Source organism: Stegostoma tigrinum, chromosome 29 (genome assembly GCF_030684315.1).
Source record: "Stegostoma tigrinum isolate sSteTig4 chromosome 29, sSteTig4.hap1, whole genome shotgun sequence".
In the NCBI taxonomy this organism is placed as follows: Eukaryota; Metazoa; Chordata; class Chondrichthyes; order Orectolobiformes; family Stegostomatidae; genus Stegostoma; species Stegostoma tigrinum.
Genome location: NC_081382.1, coordinates 46,798,705 through 46,813,937, shown reverse-complemented (window position 1 = coordinate 46,813,937; position 15,233 = coordinate 46,798,705).

The following is a 15,233-nucleotide window of genomic DNA, read 5'->3' as shown; positions in this document are numbered from 1 at the left end:
CCCCTCTGTTTCAGCCCCTCTGTTTCTCGCCCTCTGTTTCTCGCCCTCTGTTTCTCGCCCTCTGTTTCAGCCCCTCTGTTTCAGCCCCTTTGTTTCAGCACCTCTGTTTCAGCCCCTCTGTTTCACGCCCTCTGTTGCAGCCCCTCTGTTTCAGCCCCTCTGTTTCAGGCCCTCTGTTTCAGCCCCTCTGTTTCAGCCCCTCTGTTTTGTCGCCCTCTGTTTCTCGCCCTCTGTTTCTCGCTCTCTGTTTCAGCCCCTCTGTTTCAGCCTCTCTGTTTCAGCCCCTCTGTTTCTCGCCCTCGGTTTCCCGCCCTCTGTTTCTTCCCCTCTATTTCAGCCCCTCTATTTCAGCCCCTCTGTTTCTCGCCCTCTGTTTCAGCCCCTCTGTCTCTCGCCCTCTGTTTCAGCCCCTCTGTTACAGCCCCTCTGTATCAGCCCCTCTGTTTCAGCCCCTCTGTTTCTCGCCTTCTGTTTCTCGCCCTCTGTTTCAGCCCCTCTGTTTCAGCCCCTCTGTTTCAGCTCCTCTGTTTCAGCCCCTCTCTTTCAGCCCCAATGTTTCTCGCCCCTGTTTCTCGCCCTCTGTTTCTCGCCCTCTGTTCCTCGCTCTCTGTTTCTCGCCCTCTGTTTCAGCCCCTCTGTTTCTCGCCCACTGTTTCAGCCCCTCTGTTTCTCGCCATCTGTTTCAGCCCCTCTGTTTCAGCCCCTCTGTTTCTCGCCCTCTGTTTCAGCCCCTCTGTTTCAGCCCCTCTGTTTCAGCCCCTCTGTTTCAGCCCCTCTGTTTCAGCACCTCTGATTCTCGCCCTTTGTTTCTCGCCCTCTGCTTCAGCCCCTCTGTTTCTCGCCCTCTGTTTCAGCCCCTCTGTTTCTCGCCCTCTGTTTCAGCCCCTCTGTATCAGTCCCTCTGTTTCAGCCCCTCTGTTTCAGCCCCTCTGTTTCAGCCCCTCTGTTTCACGCCCTCTGTTTCAGCCCCTCTGTTTCAGCCCCTCTGTTTCTCGCCCTCTGTTTCAGCCCCTCTGTTTCAGCCCCTCTGTATCAGCCCCTCTGTTTCAGCCCCTCTGTTTCTCACCCTCTGTTTCTCGCCCTCTGTTTCAGCCCCTCTGTTTCATCCCCTCTGTTTCAGCCCCTCTGTTTCAGCCCCTCTGTTTCAGCCCCTCTGTTTCTCGCCCTCTGTTTCTCGCCCTCCGTTTCTCGCTCTCTGTTTCTCGCCCTCTGTTTCTCGCCCTCTGTTTCAGCCCCTCTGTTTCAGCCCCTCTGTTTCAGCCACTCTGTTTCAGCCCCTCTGTTTCTCGCCCTCTGTTTCAGCCCCTCTGTTTCTCGCCATCTGTTTCAGCCCCTCTGTTTCAGCCCCTCTGTATCAGCCCCTCTGTTTCAGCCCCTCTGTTTCTCGCCCTCTGTTTCTCGCCCTCTGTTTCTCGCTCTCTGTTTCTCGCCCTCTGTTTCTCGCCCTCTGCTCAGCCCCTCTGTTTCAGCCCCTCTGATTCTCGCCCTCTGTTTCTCGCCCTCTGATTCTCGCCCTCTGTTTCTCGCTCTCTGTTTCTCGCCCTCTGTTTCAGCCCCTCTGTTTCTCGCCCACTGTTTCAGCCCCTCTGTTTCAGTCCCTCTGTTTCAGCCCGTCTGTTTCTCGCCCTCTGTTTCTCGCCCTCTGTTTCAGCCCCTCTGTTTCAGCCCCTCAGTTTCTCGCCCTCTGTTTCAGCCCGTCTGTTTCAGCCCCTCTGTTTCTCGCCCTCTGTTTCAGCCCCGCTGTTTCAGCCCCTCTGTATCAGCCCCTCTGTTTCAGCCCCTCTGTTTCTCGCCCACTGTTTCTCGCCCACTGTTTCTCGCCCTCTGTTTCTCGCCCTCTGTTTCTCGCTCTCTGTTTCTCGCCCTCTGTTTCAGCCCCTCTGTTTCTCGCCCACTGTTTCAGCCCCTCTGTTTCAGCCCCTCAGTTTCTCGCCCTATGTTTCAGCCCCTCTGTTTCTCGCCCTCTGTTTCGGCCCCTCTGTTTCATCCCCTCTGTTTCTCACCCTCTGTTTCAGCCCCTCTGTTTCAGCCCCTCTGTATCAGCCCCTCTGTTTCAGCCCCTCTGTTTCTCGCCCTCTGTTTCTCGCCCTCTGTTTCAGCGCCTCTGTTTCTCGCCCTCTGTTTCTCGCCCTCTGTTTCTCGCCCTCTGTTTCTCGCTCTCTATTTCTTGCCCACTGTTTCAGCCCCTCTGTTTCATCCCCTCTGTTTCTCGCCCTCTGTTTCAGCCCCTCTGTTTCAGCCCCTCTGTATCAGCCCCTCTGTTTCAGCCCCTCTGTTTCTCGCCCTCTGTTTCAGCCCCTCTGTTTCAGCCCCTCTGTATCAGCCCCTCTGTTTCAGCCCCTCTGTTTCTCGCCCTCTGTTTCTCGCCCTCTGTTTCAGCCCCTCTGTTTCAGCCCCTCTGTTTCAGCCCCTCTGTTTCAGCCCAACTGTTTCAGCCCCTCTGATTCTCGCCCTCTGTTTCTCGCCCTCTGTTTCTCGCCCTCTGTTTCTCGCTCTCTGTTTCTTGCCCACTGTTTCAGCCCCTCTGTTTCTCGCCATCTGTTTCAGCCCCTCTGTTTCAGCCCCTCTGTTTCTCGCCCTCTGTTTCAGCCCCTCTGTTTCAGCCCCTCTGTTTCAGCCCCTCTTTTTCAGCCCCTCTGTTTCTCGCCCTCTGTTTCTCGCCCTCTGTTTCTCGCTCTCTGTTTCTCGCCCCCTGTTTCTCGCCCTCTGTTTCAGCCCCTCTGTTTCAGCCCCTCTGTTTCAGACCCTCTGTTTCTCGCCCTCTGTTTCTCGCCCACTGTTTCTCGCCCTCTGTTTCAGCCCCTCTGTTTCAGCCCCTCTGTTTCAGCCCCTCTTTTTCAGCCCCTCTGTTTCTCGCACCCTGTTTCTCGCCCTCTGTTTCTCGCTCTCTGTTTCTCGCCCTCTGTTTCTCGCCCTCTGTTTCAGCCCCTCTGTTTCAGCCCCTCTGTTTCAGCCCCTCTGTTTCTCGCCCTCTGTTTCTCGCCCTCTGTTTCTCGCCCTCTGTTTCAGCCCCTCTGTTTCAGCCCCTTTGTTTCAGCCCCTCTGTTTCAGCCCCTCTGTTTCACGCCCTCTGTTGCAGCCCCTCTGTTTCAGCCCCTCTGTTTCAGCCCCTCTGTTTCAGCCCCTCTGTTTCAGCCCCTCTGTTTTGTCGCCCTCTGTTTCTCGCCCTCTGTTTCTCGCCCTCTGTTTCTCGCTCTCTGTTTCAGCCCCTCTGTTTCAGCCTCTCTGTTTCAGCCCCTCTGTTTCTCGCCCTCGGTTTCCCGCCCTCTGTTTCTTCCCCTCTATTTCAGCCCCTCTGTTTCTCGCCCTCTGTTTCAGCCCCTCTGTTTCAGCCCCTCTGTCTCTCGCCCTCTGTTTCAGCCCCTCTGTTTCAGCCCCTCTGTTTCAGCCCCTCTGTTTCAGCCCCTCTGTTTCTCGCCTTCTGTTTCTCGCCCTCTGTTTCAGCCCCTCTGTTTCAGCCCCTCTGTTTCAGCTCCTCTGTTTCAGCCCCTCTCTTTCAGCCCCAATGTTTCTCGCCCCTGTTTCTCGCCCTCTGTTTCTCGCCCTCTGTTCCTCGCTCTCTGTTTCTCGCCCTCTGTTTCAGCCCCTCTGTTTCTCGCCCACTGTTTCAGCCCCTCTGTTTCTCGCCCTCTGTTTCAGCCCCTCTGTTTCAGCCCCTCTGTTTCAGCCCCTCTGTTTCAGCCCCTCTGTTTCAGCCCCTCTGTTTCTCGCCCTCTGTTTCTCGCCCTCTGTTTCTCGCTCTCTGTTTCTCGCCCTCTGTTTCTCGCCCTCTGTTTCAGCCCCTCTGTTTCAGCCCCTCTGTTTCAGCCACTCTGTTTCAGCCCCTCTGTTTCTCGCCCTCTGTTTCAGCCCCTCTGTTTCTCACCATCTGTTTCAGCCCCTCTGTTTCAGCCCCTCTGTATCAGCCCCTCTGTTTCAGCCCCTCTGTTTCTCGCCCTCAGTTTCTCGCCCTCTGTTTCTCGCTCTCTGTTTCTCGCACTCTGTTTCTCGCCCTCTGCTCAGCCCCTCTGTTTCAGCCCCTCTGATTCTCGCCCTCTGTTTCTCGCCCTCCGTTTCTCGCCCTCTGTTTCTCGCTCTCTGTTTCTCGCCCTCTGTTTCAGCCCCTCTGTTTCTCGCCCACTGTTTCAGCCCCTCTGTTTCAGTCCCTCTGTTTCAGCCCCTCTGTTTCTCGCCCTCTGTTTCTCGCCCTCTGTTTCAGCCCCTCTGTTTCAGCCCCTCTGTTTCTCGCCCTCTGTTTCAGCCCCTCTGTTTCAGCCCCTCTGTTTCTCGCCCTCTGTTTCAGCCCCGCTGTTTCAGCCCCTCTGTATCAGCCCCTCTGTTTCAGCTCCTCTGTTTCAGCCCCTCTGTATCAGCCCCTCTGTTTCAGCCCCTCTGTTTCTCGCCCTCTGTTTCTCGCCCTCTGTTTCAGCCCCTCTGTTTCAGCCCCTCTGTTTCAGCCCCTCTGTTTCAGCCCCTCTGTTTCTCGCCCTCTGTTTCTCGCTCTCTGTTTCTCGCTCTCTGTTTCTCGCCCTCTAATTCTCGCCCTCTGTTTCAGCCCCTCTGTTTCAGCCCCTCTGTTTCAGCCCCTCTGTTTCAGCCCCTCTGTTTCTCGCCCTCTGTTTCAGCCCCTCTGTTTCTCGCCCTCTGTTTCAGCCCCTCTGTTTCACCCCCTCTGTATCAGCCCCTCTGTTTCAGCCCCTCTGTTTCTCGCCCTCTGTTTCTCGCCCTCTGTTTCTCGCTCTCTGTTTCTCGCCCTCTGTTTCTCGCCCTCTGTTTCAGCCCGTCTGTTTCAGCCCCTCTGTTTCATCCCCGCTGTTTCTCGCCTTCTGTTTCTCGCCCACTGTTTCTGGCCCTCTGTTTCAGCCCCTCTGTTTCAGCCCCTCAGTTTCAGCCCCTCTGTTTCAGCCCCTCTGTTTCTCGCACTCTGTTTCTCGCCCTCTGTTTCTCGCTCTCTGTTTCTCGCCCTCTGTTTCTCGCCCTCTGTTTCAGCCCCTCTGCTTCAGCCCCTCTGTTTCAGCCCCTCTGCTTCTTGCCCTCTGTTTCTCGCCCTCTGTTTCTAGCCCTCTGTTTCAGCCCCTCAGTTTCAGCCCCTTTGTTTCAGCCCCTCTGTTTCAGCCCCTCTGTTTCTCGCCCTCTGTTTCAGCCCCTCTGATTCAGCCCCTCTGTTTCAGCCCCTCTGTTTCAGCCCCTCTGTTTCAGCCCCTCTGTTTCTCGCCCTCTGTTTCGCGCCCTCTGTTTCTCGCCCTCTGTTTCTCGCCCTCTGTTTCAGCCCCTCTGTTTCAGTCCCTCTGTTTCAGCCCCTCTGTTTCTCGCCATCTGTTTCAGCCCCTCTGTTTCAGCCCCTCAGTTTCTCGCCCTCTGTTTCAGACCCTCTGTTTCAGCCCCTCTGTTTCAGCCCCTCTGTTTCAGCCGCTCTGTTTCAGCACCTCTGTTTCTCGCCCTTTGTTTCTCGCCCACTGTTTCAGCCCCTCTGTTTCTCGCCCTCTGTTTCAGCCCCTCTGTTTCTCGCCCTCTGTTTCAGCCCCTCTGTTTCATCCCCTCTGTTTCTCGCCCTCTGTTTCAGCCCCTCTGTTTCAGCCCCTCTGTATCAGCCCCTCTGTTTCAGCCCCTCTGTTTCTCGCCCTCTGTTTCTCGCCCTCTGTTTCAGCCCCTCTGTTTCAGCCCCTCTGTTTCAGCCCCTCTGTTTCAGCCCAACTGTTTCAGCCCCTCTGATTCTCGCCCTCTGTTTCTCGCCCTCTGTTTCTCGCCCTCTGTTTCTCGCTCTCTGTTTCTTGCCCACTGTTTCAGCCCCTCTGTTTCAGCCCCTCTGTTTCTCGCCCGCTGTTTCAGCCCCTCTGTTTCAGCCCCTCTGTTTCAGCCCCTCTTTTTCAGCCCCTCTGTTTCTCGCCCTCTGTTTCTCGCCCTCTGTTTCTCGCTCTCTGTTTCTCGCCCCCTGTTTCTCGCCCTCTGTTTCAGCCCCTCTGTTTCAGCCCCTCTGTTTCAGACCCTCTGTTTCTCGCACTCTGTTTCTCGCCCACTGTTTCTCGCCCTCTGTTTCAGCCCCTCTGTTTCAGCCCCTCTGTTTCAGCCCCTCTTTTTCAGCCCCTCTGTTTCTCGCACCCTGTTTCTCGCCCTCTGTTTCTCGCTCTCGGTTTCTCGCCCTCTGTTTCTCGCCCTCTGTTTCAGCCCCTCTGTTTCAGCCCCTCTGTTTCAGCCCCTCTGTTTCTCGCCCTCTGTTTCTCGCCCTCTGTTTCTCGCCCTCTGTTTCAGCCCCTCTGTTTCAGCCCCTTTGTTTCAGCCCCTCTGTTTCAGCCCCTCTGTTTCACGCCCTCTGTTGCAGCCCCTCTGTTTCAGCCCCTCTGTTTCAGCCCCTCTGTTTCAGCCCCTCTGTTTCAGCCCCTCTGTTTTGTCGCCCTCTGTTTCTCGCCCTCTGTTTCACGCCCTCTGTTTCTCGCTCTCTGTTTCAGCCCCTCTGTTTCAGCCTCTCTTTTTCAGCCCCTCTGTTTCTCGCCCTCGGTTTCCCGCCCTCTGTTTCTTCCCCTCTATTTCAGCCCCTCTGTTTCTCGCCCTCTGTTTCAGCCCCTCTGTTTCAGCCCCTCTGTCTCTCGCCCTCTGTTTCAGCCCCTCTGTTTCAGCCCCTCTGTATCAGCCCCTCTGTTTCAGCCCCTCTGTTTCTCGCCTTCTGTTTCTCGCCCTCTGTTTCAGCCCCTCTGTTTCAGCCCCTCTGTTTCAGCTCCTCTGTTTCAGCCCCTCTCTTTCAGCCCCAATGTTTCTCGCCCCTGTTTCTCGCCCTCTGTTTCTCGCCCTCTGTTCCTCGCTCTCTGTTTCTCGCCCTCTGTTTCAGCCCCTCTGTTTCTCGCCCACTGTTTCAGCCCCTCTGTTTCTCGCCATCTGTTTCAGCCCCTCTGTTTCAGCCCCTCTGTTTCTCGCCCTCTGTTTCAGCCCCTCTGTTTCAGCCCCTCTGTTTCAGCCCCTCTGTTTCAGCCCCTCTGTTTCAGCACCTCTGATTCTCGCCCTTTGTTTCTCGCCCTCTGCTTCAGCCCCTCTGTTTCTCGCCCTCTGTTTCAGCCCCTCTGTTTCTCGCCCTCTGTTTCAGCCCCTCTGTATCAGTCCCTCTGTTTCAGCCCCTCTGTTTCAGCCCCTCTGTTTCAGCCCCTCTGTTTCACGCCCTCTGTTTCAGCCCCTCTGTTTCAGCCCCTCTGTTTCTCGCCCTCTGTTTCAGCCCCTCTGTTTCAGCCCCTCTGTATCAGCCCCTCTGTTTCAGCCCCTCTGTTTCTCACCCTCTGTTTCTCGCCCTCTGTTTCAGCCCCTCTGTTTCATCCCCTCTGTTTCAGCCCCTCTGTTTCAGCCCCTCTGTTTCAGCCCCTCTGTTTCTCGCCCTCTGTTTCTCGCCCTCCGTTTCTCGCTCTCTGTTTCTCGCCCTCTGTTTCTCGCCCTCTGTTTCAGCCCCTCTGTTTCAGCCCCTCTGTTTCAGCCACTCTGTTTCAGCCCCTCTGTTTCTCGCCCTCTGTTTCAGCCCCTCTGTTTCTCGCCATCTGTTTCAGCCCCTCTGTTTCAGCCCCTCTGTATCAGCCCCTCTGTTTCAGCCCCTCTGTTTCTCGCCCTCTGTTTCTCGCCCTCTGTTTCTCGCTCTCTGTTTCTCGCCCTCTGTTTCTCGCCCTCTGCTCAGCCCCTCTGTTTCAGCCCCTCTGATTCTCGCCCTCTGTTTCTCGCCCTCTGTTTCTCGCCCTCTGTTTCTCGCTCTCTGTTTCTCGCCCTCTGTTTCAGCCCCTCTGTTTCTCGCCCACTGTTTCAGCCCCTCTGTTTCAGTCCCTCTGTTTCAGCCCGTCTGTTTCTCGCCCTCTGTTTCTCGCCCTCTGTTTCAGCCCCTCTGTTTCAGCCCCTCTGTTTCTCGCCCTCTGTTTCAGCCCGTCTGTTTCAGCCCCTCTGTTTCTCGCCCTCTGTTTCAGCCCCGCTGTTTCAGCCCCTCTGTATCAGCCCCTCTCTTTCACCCCCTCTGTTTCTCGCCCTCTGTTTCTCGCCCACTGTTTCTCGCCCTCTGTTTCTCGCCCTCTGTTTCTCGCTCTCTGTTTCTCGCCCTCTGTTTCAGCCCCTCTGTTTCTCGCCCACTGTTTCAGCCCCTCTGTTTCAGCCCCTCAGTTTCTCGCCCTCTGTTTCAGCCCCTCTGTTTCTCGCCCTCTGTTTCAGCCCCTCTGTTTCATCCCCTCTGTTTCTCGCCCTCTGTTTCAGCCCCTCTGTTTCAGCCCCTCTGTATCAGCCCCTCTGTTTCAGCCCCTCTGTTTCTCGCCCTCTGTTTCTCGCCCTCTGTTTCAGCGCCTCTGTTTCTCGCCCTCTGTTTCTCGCCCTCTGTTTCTCGCCCTCTGTTTCTCGCTCTCTGTTTCTTGCCCACTGTTTCAGCCCCTCTGTTTCTCGCCATCTGTTTCAGCCCCTCTGTTTCAGCCCCTCTGTTTCTCGCCCTCTGTTTCAGCCCCTCTGTTTCAGCCCCTCTGTTTCAGCCCCTCTTTTTCAGCCCCTCTGTTTCAGCCCCTCTGTTTCACGCCCTCTGTTTCAGCCCCTCTGTTTCAGCCCCTCTGTTTCTCGCCCTCTGTTTCAGCCCCTCTGTTTCAGCCCCTCTGTATCAGCCCCTCTGTTTCAGCCCCTCTGTTTCTCACCCTCTGTTTCTCGCCCTCTGTTTCAGCCCCTCTGTTTCATCCCCTCTGTTTCAGCCCCTCTGTTTCAGCCCCTCTGTTTCAGCCCCTCTGTTTCTCGCCCTCTGTTTCTCGCCCTCTGTTTCTCGCTCTCTGTTTCTCGCCCTCTGTTTCTCGCCCTCTGTTTCAGCCCCTCTGTTTCAGCCCCTCTGTTTCAGCCACTCTGTTTCAGCCCCTCTGTTTCTCGCCCTCTGTTTCAGCCCCTCTGTTTCTCGCCATCTGTTTCATCCCCTCTGTTTCAGCCCCTCTGTACCAGCCCCTCTGTTTCAGCCCCTCTGTTTCTCGCCCTCTGTTTCTCGCCCTCTGTTTCTCGCTCTCTGTTTCTCGCCCTCTGTTTCTCGCCCTCTGCTCAGCCCCTCTGTTTCAGCCCCTCTGATTCTCGCCCTCTGTTTCTCGCCCTCTGTTTCTCGCCCTCTGTTTCTCGCTCTCTGTTTCTCGCCCTCTGTTTCAGCCCCTCTGTTTCTCGCCCACTGTTTCAGCCCCTCTGTTTCAGTCCCTCTGATTCAGCCCCTCTGTTTCTCGCCCTCTGTTTCTCGCCATCTGTTTCAGCCCCTCTGTTTCAGCCCCTCTGTTTCTCGCCCTCTGTTTCAGCCCCTCTGTTTCAGCCCCTCTGTTCCTCGCCCTCTGTTTCAGCCCCGCTGTTTCAGCCCCTCTGTATCAGCCCCTCTGTTTCAGCCCCTCTGTTTCTCGCCCTCTGTTTCTCGCCCTCTGTTTCTCGCCCTCTGTTTCTCGCCCTCTGTTTCTCGCTCTCTGTTTCTCGCCCTCTGTTTCAGCCCCTCTGTTTCTCGCCCACTGTTTCAGCCCCTCTGTTTCAGCCCCTCAGTTTCTCGCCCTCTGTTTCAGACCCTCTGTTTCAGCCCCTCTGTTTCAGCCCCTCTGTTTCAGCCCCTCTGTTTCAGCACCTCTGTTTCTCGCCCTTTGTTTCTCGCCCACTGTTTCAGCCCCTCTGTTTCTCGCCCTCTGTTTCAGCCCCTCTGTTTCTCGCCCTCTGTTTCAGCCCCTCTGTTTCATCCCCTCTGTTTCTCGCCCTCTGTTTCAGCCCCTCTGTTTCAGCCCCTCTGTATCAGCCCCTCTGTTTCAGCCCCTCTGTTGCAGCCCCTCTGTTTCTCGCCCTCTGTTTCAGCCCCTCTGTTTCAGCCCCTCTGTTTCAGCCCCTCTGTTTCAGCCCAACTGTTTCAGCCCCTCTGATTCTCGCCCTCTGTTTCTCGCCCTCTGTTTCTCGCCCTCTGTTTCTCGCTCTCTGTTTCTTGCCCACTGTTTCAGACCCTCTGTTTCTCGCCATCTGTTTCAGCCCCTCTGTTTCAGCCCCTCTGTTTCTCGCCCTCTGTTTCAGCCCCTCTGTTTCAGCCCCTCTGTTTCAGCCCCTCTTTTTCAGCACCTCTGTTTCTCGCCCTCTGTTTCTCGCCCTCTGTTTCTCGCTCTCTGTTTCTCGCCCCCTGTTTCTCGCCCTCTGTTTCAGCCCCTCTGTTTCAGCCCCTCTGTTTCAGACCCTCTGTTTCTCGCCCTCTGTTTCTCGCCCTCTGTTTCAGCCCCTCTGTTTCAGCCCCTCTGTTTCTCGCCCTCTGTTTCAGCCCGTCTGTTTCAGCCCCTCTGTTTCTCGCCCTCTGTTTCAGCCCCGCTGTTTCACACCCTCTGTTTCTCGCCCTCTGTTTCTCGCCCACTGTTTCAGCCCCTCTGTTTCAGCCCCTCAGTTTCTCGCCCTCTGTTTCAGCCCCTCTGTTTCTCGCCCTCTGTTTCAGCCCCTCTGTTTCATCCCCTCTGTTTCTCGCCCTCTGTTTCAGCCCCTCTGTTTCAGCCCCTCTGTATCAGCCCCTCTGTTTCAGCCCCTCTGTTTCTCGCCCTCTGTTTCTCGCCCTCTGTTTCAGCGCCTCTGTTTCTCGCCCTCTGTTTCTCGCCCTCTGTTTCTCGCCCTCTGTTTCTCGCTCTCTGTTTCTTCCCCACTGTTTCAGCCCCTCTGTTTCTCGCCATCTGTTTCAGCCCCTCTGTTTCAGCCCCTCTGTTTCAGCCCCTCTGTTTCAGCCCCTCTTTTTCAGCCCCTCTGTTTCAGCCCCTCTGTTTCACGCCCTCTGTTTCAGCCCCTCTGTTTCAGCCCCTCTGTTTCTCGCCCTCTGTTTCAGCCCCTCTGTTTCAGCCCCTCTGTTTCAGCCCCTCTGTTTCAGCCCCTCTGTTTCAGCCCCTCTTTTTCAGCCCCTCTGTTTCAGCCCCTCTGTTTCACGCCCTCTGTTTCAGCCCCTCTGTTTCAGCCCCTCTGTTTCTCGCCCTCTGTTTCAGCCCCTCTGTTTCAGCCCCTCTGTATCAGCCCCTCTGTTTCAGCCCCTCTGTTTCTCACCCTCTGTTTCTCGCCCTCTGTTTCAGCCCCTCTGTTTCATCCCCTCTGTTTCAGCCCCTCTGTTTCAGCCCCTCTGTTTCAGCCCCTCTGTTTCTCGCCCTCTGTTTCTCGCCCTCTGTTTCTCGCTCTCTGTTTCTCGCCCTCTGTTTCTCGCCCTCTGTTTCAGCCCCTCTGTTTCAGCCCCTCTGTTTCAGCCACTCTGTTTCAGCCCCTCTGTTTCTCGCCCTCTGTTTCAGCCCCTCTGTTTCTCGCCATCTGTTTCATCCCCTCTGTTTCAGCCCCTCTGTATCAGCCCCTCTGTTTCAGCCCCTCTGTTTCTCGCCCTCTGTTTCTCGCCCTCTGTTTCTCGCTCTCTGTTTCTCGCCCTCTGTTTCTCGCCCTCTGCTCAGCCCCTCTGTTTCAGCCCCTCTGATTCTCGCCCTCTGTTTCTCGCCCTCTGTTTCTCGCCCTCTGTTTCTCGCTCTCTGTTTCTCGCCCTCTGTTTCAGCCCCTCTGTTTCTCGCCCACTGTTTCAGCCCCTCTGTTTCAGTCCCTCTGATTCAGCCCCTCTGTTTCTCGCCCTCTGTTTCCCGCCATCTGTTTCAGCCCCTCTGTTTCAGCCCCTCTGTTTCTCGCCCTCTGTTTCAGCCCCTCTGTTTCAGCCCCTCTGTTCCTCGCCCTCTGTTTCAGCCCCGCTGTTTCAGCCCCTCTGTATCAGCCCCTCTGTTTCAGCCCCTCTGTTTCTCGCCCTCTGTTTCTCGCCCTCTGTTTCTCGCCCTCTGTTTCTCGCCCTCTGTTTCTCGCTCTCTGTTTCTCGCCCTCTGTTTCAGCCCCTCTGTTTCTCGCCCACTGTTTCAGCCCCTCTGTTTCAGCCCCTCAGTTTCTCGCCCTCTGTTTCAGACCCTCTGTTTCAGCCCCTCTGTTTCAGCCCCTCTGTTTCAGCCCCTCTGTTTCAGCACCTCTGTTTCTCGCCCTTTGTTTCTCGCCCACTGTTTCAGCCCCTCTGTTTCTCGCCCTCTGTTTCAGCCCCTCTGTTTCTCGCCCTCTGTTTCAGCCCCTCTGTTTCATCCCCTCTGTTTCTCGCCCTCTGTTTCAGCCCCTCTGTTTCAGCCCCTCTGTATCAGCCCCTCTGTTTCAGCCCCTCTGTTTCTCGCCCTCTGTTTCTCGCCCTCTGTTTCAGCCCCTCTGTTTCAGCCCCTCTGTTTCAGCCCCTCTGTTTCAGCCCAACTGTTTCAGCCCCTCTGATTCTCGCCCTCTGTTTCTCGCCCTCTGTTTCTCGCCCTCTGTTTCTCGCTCTCTGTTTCTTGCCCACTGTTTCAGACCCTCTGTTTCTCGCCATCTGTTTCAGCCCCTCTGTTTCAGCCCCTCTGTTTCTCGCCCTCTGTTTCAGCCCCTCTGTTTCAGCCCCTCTGTTTCAGCCCCTCTTTTTCAGCCCCTCTGTTTCTCGCCCTCTGTTTCTCGCCCTCTGTTTCTCGCTCTCTGTTTCTCGCCCCCTGTTTCTCGCCCTCTGTTTCAGCCCCTCTGTTTCAGCCCCTCTGTTTCAGACCCTCTGTTTCTCGCCCTCTGTTTCTCGGCCACTGTTTCTCGCCCTCTGTTTCAGCCCCTCTGTTTCAGCCCCTCTGTTTCAGCCCCTCTTTTTCAGCCCCTCTGTTTCTCGCACCCTGTTTCTCGCCCTCTGTTTCTCGCTCTCTGTTTCTCGCCCTCTGTTTCTCGCCCTCTGTTTCAGCCCCTCTGTTTCAGCCCCTCTGTTTCAGCCCCTCTGTTTCTCGCCCTCTGTATCTCGCCCTCTGTTTCTCGCCCTCTGTTTCAGCCCCTCTGTTTCAGCCCCTTTGTTTCAGCCCCTCTGTTTCAGCCCCTCTGTTTCACGCCCTCTGTTGCAGCCCCTCTGTTTCAGCCCCTCTGTTTCAGCCCCTCTGTTTTGTCGCCCTCTGTTTCTCGCCCTCTGTTTCTCGCCCTCTGTTTCTCGCTCTCTGTTTCAGCCCCTCTGTTTCAGCCTCTCTGTTTCAGCCCCTCTGTTTCTCGCCCTCGGTTTCCCGCCCTCTGTTTCTTCCCCTCTATTTCAGCCCCTCTGTTTCTCGCCCTCTGTTTCAGCCCCTCTGTTTCAGCCCCTCTGTCTCTCGCCCTCTGTTTCAGCCCCTCTGTTTCAGCCCCTCTGTATCAGCCCCTCTGTTTCAGCCCCTCTGTTTCTCGCCTTCTGTTTCTCGCCCTCTGTTTCAGCCCCTCTGTTTCAGCCCCTCTGTTTCAGCTCCTCTGTTTCAGCCCCTCTCTTTCAGCCCCAATGTTTCTCGCCCCTGTTTCTCGCCCTCTGTTTCTCGCCCTCTGTTCCTCGCTCTCTGTTTCTCGCCCTCTGTTTCAGCCCCTCTGTTTCTCGCCCACTGTTTCAGCCCCTCTGTTTCTCGCCATCTGTTTCAGCCCCTCTGTTTCAGCCCCTCTGTTTCTCGCCCTCTGTTTCAGCCCCTCTGTTTCAGCCCCTCTGTTTCAGCCCCTCTGTTTCAGCACCTCTGATTCTCGCCCTTTGTTTCTCGCCCTCTGCTTCAGCCCCTCTGTTTCTCGCCCTCTGTTTCAGCCCCTCTGTTTCTCGCCCTCTGTTTCAGCCCCTCTGTATCAGTCCCTCTGTTTCAGCCCCTCTGTTTCAGCCCCTCTGTTTCAGCCCCTCTGTTTCACGCCCTCTGTTTCAGCCCCTCTGTTTCAGCCCCTCTGTTTCTCGCCCTCTGTTTCAGCCCCTCTGTTTCAGCCCCTCTGTATCAGCCCCTCTGTTTCAGCCCCTCTGTTTCTCACCCTCTGTTTCTCGCCCTCTGTTTCAGCCCCTCTGTTTCATCCCCTCTGTTTCAGCCCCTCTGTTTCAGCCCCTCTGTTTCAGCCCCTCTGTTTCTCGCCCTCTGTTTCTCGCCCTCTGTTTCTCGCTCTCTGTTTCTCGCCCTCTGTTTCTCGCCCTCTGTTTCAGCCCCTCTGTTTCAGCCCCTCTGTTTCAGCCACTCTGTTTCAGCCCCTCTGTTTCATCCCCTCTGTTTCTCGCCCTCTGTTTCAGCCCCTCTGTTTCAGCCCCTCTGTATCAGCCCCTCTGTTTCAGCCCCTCTGTTTCTCGCCCTCTGTTTCTCGCCCTCTGTTTCAGCCCCTCTGTTTCAGCCCCTCTGTTTCAGCCCCTCTGTTTCAGCCCAACTGTTTCAGCCCCTCTGATTCTCGCCCTCTGTTTCTCGCCCTCTGTTTCTCGCCCTCTGTTTCTCGCTCTCTGTTTCTTGCCCACTGTTTCAGCCCCTCTGTTTCAGCCCCTCTGTTTCTCGCCCTCTGTTTCAGCCCCTCTGTTTCAGCCCCTCTGTTTCAGCCCCTCTTTTTCAGCCCCTCTGTTTCTCGCCCTCTGTTTCTCGCCCTCTGTTTCTCGCTCTCTGTTTCTCGCCCCCTGTTTCTCGCCCTCTGTTTCAGCCCCTCTGTTTCAGCCCCTCTGTTTCAGACCCTCTGTTTCTCGCCCTCTGTTTCTCGGCCACTGTTTCTCGCCCTCTGTTTCAGCCCCTCTGTTTCAGCCCCTCTGTTTCAGCCCCTCTTTTTCAGCCCCTCTGTTTCTCGCACCCTGTTTCTCGCCCTCTGTTTCTCGCTCTCTGTTTCTCGCCCTCTGTTTCTCGCCCTCTGTTTCAGCCCCTCTGTTTCAGCCCCTCTGTTTCAGCCCCTCTGTTTCTCGCCCTCTGTTTCTCGCCCTCTGTTTCTCGCCCTCTGTTTCAGCCCCTCTGTTTCAGCCCCTTTGTTTCAGCACCTCTGTTTCAGCCCCTCTGTTTCACGCCCTCTGTTGCAGCCCCTCTGTTTCAGCCCCTCTGTTTCAGGCCCTCTGTTTCAGCCCCTCTGTTTCAGCCCCTCTGTTTTGTCGCCCTCTGCTTCTCGCCCTCTGTTTCTCGCCCTCTGTTTCTCGCTCTCTGTTTCAGCCCCTCTGTTTCAGCCTCTCTGTTTCAGCCCCTCTGTTTCTCGCCCTCGGTTTCCCGCCCTCTGTTTCTTCCCCTCTATTTCAGCCCCTCTATTTCAGCCCCTCTGTTTCTCGCCCTCTGTTTCAGCCCCTCTGTCTCTCGCCCTCTGTTTCAGCCCCTCTGTTACAGCCCCTCTGTATCAGCCCCTCTGTTTCAGCCCCTCTGTTTCTCGCCTTCTGTTTCTCGCCCTCTGTTTCAGCCCCTCTGTTTCAGCCCCTCTGTTTCAGCTCCTCTGTTTCAGCCCCTCTCTTTCAGCCCCAATGTTTCTCGCCCCTGTTTCTCGCCCTCTGTTTCTCGCCCTCTGTTCCTCGCTCTCTGTTTCTCGCCCTC